This window comes from Schistocerca piceifrons, chromosome 1 (genome assembly GCF_021461385.2).
Source record: "Schistocerca piceifrons isolate TAMUIC-IGC-003096 chromosome 1, iqSchPice1.1, whole genome shotgun sequence".
Taxonomy (NCBI): Eukaryota; Metazoa; Arthropoda; class Insecta; order Orthoptera; family Acrididae; genus Schistocerca; species Schistocerca piceifrons.
The window spans coordinates 421,065,581-421,068,637 of record NC_060138.1 but is presented as its reverse complement, the minus strand read 5'-3'; positions in this window follow the sequence as shown (position 1 = coordinate 421,068,637).

Below are 3,057 nucleotides of genomic sequence, written 5' to 3'. Positions count from 1 at the left end.
TGTGGGGGGGGGGGGGGGGGGGTCGGACGTGGAGATGCGAGAGACGTTGAGCACGTCCCACGTGTCCTCCGTTCGGTCCACTACTGTGGCTGCCATGAATACTGCCTGCACTGAGGTTGACCCCTCACCCATAGTCGAGTGGGAGATCATTCCAAAGTCTGGCAGCCAGCGAAAACCTTGCCAAGGGGCCGATCGTAGGGCCTCCCCGGTTCGTTTGACAAACAGGTTTCGGGTGTTATCTGTGGCTGACGATGTCTCTGAGCTGGATGCAGTCGTCCACCCTGTTTCAGAGGAAACTTCTCGGCCCGTAATGTCTGGGCGTTCACAGATGGTGGGTTTGCAGGTAGTTTGGAGCTCCAACGTTAGGCGCGTAATGGGGCCCCTTAGGAATGTGGCTGCCAAGGTGGGAAGGAAGCCAGTGTGCACTCTGTGTGCATGTGCATACTGGGGTGGGGGGGGGGGGGGGGGAGTCATTCCAGATGTGGTTAAGGCTGCTTCCGGATGCCATGAAGAGTACAGGGTGCAGCCAACTGCAAGTGGTGGTTCATGTTGGTACCAATGTCATATGTCGCCTTGGATCGGAGGAGATTCTCTCTGGTTTTCGGCAGTTAGCAGGAATGGTAAAGACTGCCGGTCTTGCTTGTGAGATTAAGGCGGTACTCACCATCTGCAGCATTGCCGACTGTGGTCCTTTGATGCAGAGCCGAGTGGAGGGTCTGAATCAGATGCTCAGGCGATTCTGTAACCGTGTAGGCTGCAGATTCCTTGACTTGCGCCATCGGGTGGTGAGTTTCCGGGATTCTGCTTAATAGGTCAGGGGTCCACTACGCACACGAAGCGGCTACACCGGTAGCGGGAGCTGTGTGGAAGGGACTGGGCGGTTTTTTAGGTTAGAGAGCCTCAGGGAACCACAGAAAGGGCGTCCATCTAATAGGGGGGAGGTAAAACACAGCAAGTTAGTCGTAGAAACAATCGGTATTGTAGCTGTAAATTGTCGTAGCTGTGTTGGGTAAGAACCAGTGCTCCAAGCCCTAATAGAAAGCACTGAAGCTCAAATAGTTATAGGTACAGAAAGCTACGATCTAACAGTGTTCAGAAAGGATAGATTACATACAATTGGTGGTGGAGTTTTCATTGCTGTCAGTAGTACTTTGCCTTGTAGTGAAATTGCAAAATAGTATGGATAGAGGTAATACTTGACAATCGGACTAAACTATTAATTGGGTCGTTTTACCGACCCATCAACTCAGAAGATATAGTTGCCGATCAGTTCAAAGAAAGCTTGCGTCTCATTTCAAATAGGTACCTCACTCATAAAATTATAGTCGGTGGTGACTTTAATCTGCCCTCGATATGCTGGCAGCAGGCATAAAACGTCATCCGAAATTGTAGTGAATGCTTTCTTAGAAAATTATTTTGAACAGTTAGTCCATGAGCCCACTCGAAGCTTAAATGAAAAAAAAAAAAAACTGGACAAATAGTGAACAGAATGTTAGAAGTAGCCACAATCAAGCTACAGTGGCGCATTACAAACAGTATTGTAAGGTGCTTAAAAATGTTATTAGGAAGGCAAAGAGTATGTGGTATGCAAATAGAATAGCTAATTCACAGGATAAAATTAAAACCATATGGTCCGTTGTGAACGAAGTGTCTGGTCAGCAGCACAAGGTCGACGGTATAAAGTCAGCTCGTAGTAAAAATATTTCTGTTACTGATAAATCAGATGTTGTTGTTGTTGTGGTCTTCAGTCCTGAGACTGGTTTGATGCAGCTCTCCAGGCTACTCTATCCTGTGCAAGCTTCTTCATCTCCCAGTAATTACTGCAACCTACGTCCTTCTGAATCTGCATAGTGTATTCATCTCTTGGTCTCCTCAGATATATGTACAATATTTAACAATCATTTTCTAAGCATTGCTGGTGAATTAAATAAAAATTTAGTTTCTACACCAAATTTCGTAGGGATCCAAAGGGAACGGTGATGGATCTTAGGTACAGAAGAGACTGGAACAGCACATTACGTCCACATGCTAACATCTTTTTATAGGTCTTTTTCACTGACGCACATGTACATTACCATGAGGGGTGAGGTACACGTACACACGTGGTTTCCGTTTTCAATTACGGAGTGGAATAGAGTGTGTCCCGACATGTCAGGCCAATAGATGTTCAATGTGGTGGCCATCATTTGCTGCACACAATTGCAATCTCTGGCGTAATGAATGTCGTACACGCCGCAGTACATCTGGTGTAATGTCGCCGCAGGCTGCCACAATACGTTGTTTCATATCCTCTGGGGTTGTAGGCACATCACGGTACACATTCTCCTTTAACGTACCCCACAGAAAGAAGTCCAGAGGTGTAAGATCAGGAGAACGGGCTGGCCAATTTGTGCGTCCTCCAGGTCCTATGAAACGCCCGTCGAACATCCTGCCAAGGGTCAGCCTAGTGTTAATTGCGGAATGTGCAGGTGCACCATCATGCTGATACTACATACGTCGACGCGTTTCCAGTGGGACATTTTCGAGCAACGTTGGCAGATCATTCTGTAGAAACGCGATGTATGTTGCAGCTGTTTGGGCCCCTGCAATGAAGTGAGGACCAATGAGGTGGTCGCCAATGATTCCGCACCATACATTTACAGTCCACGGTCGCTGTCGCTCTACCTGTCTGAGCCAGCGAGGATTGTCCACGGACCAGTAATGCATGTTCCGTAGATTCACTGCCCCGTGGTTTGTGAAACCCGATTCATCGGTAAACAGGTAGAACTGCAACGCATTCCCTGTTAATGCCAATTGACAGAATTGCACTCGATGATTAAAGTCATCACCATGTAATTGCTGATGTAGCGACACATGAAACGGGTGAAAGCGGTGACGATGCAGTATGCGCATGACACTACTTTGACTCAGTCCACCGGCTCTCGCAATGTCCCGTGTACCCGTGTGTGGGTTCATGGCAACAGCAGCTAACACACCAACTCCACCCGCTTCTCCTGTGACGGGCCTGTTACGGACCCGTTTGCGTGCTACGAACATACCTGTTGCATACAGTTGGCG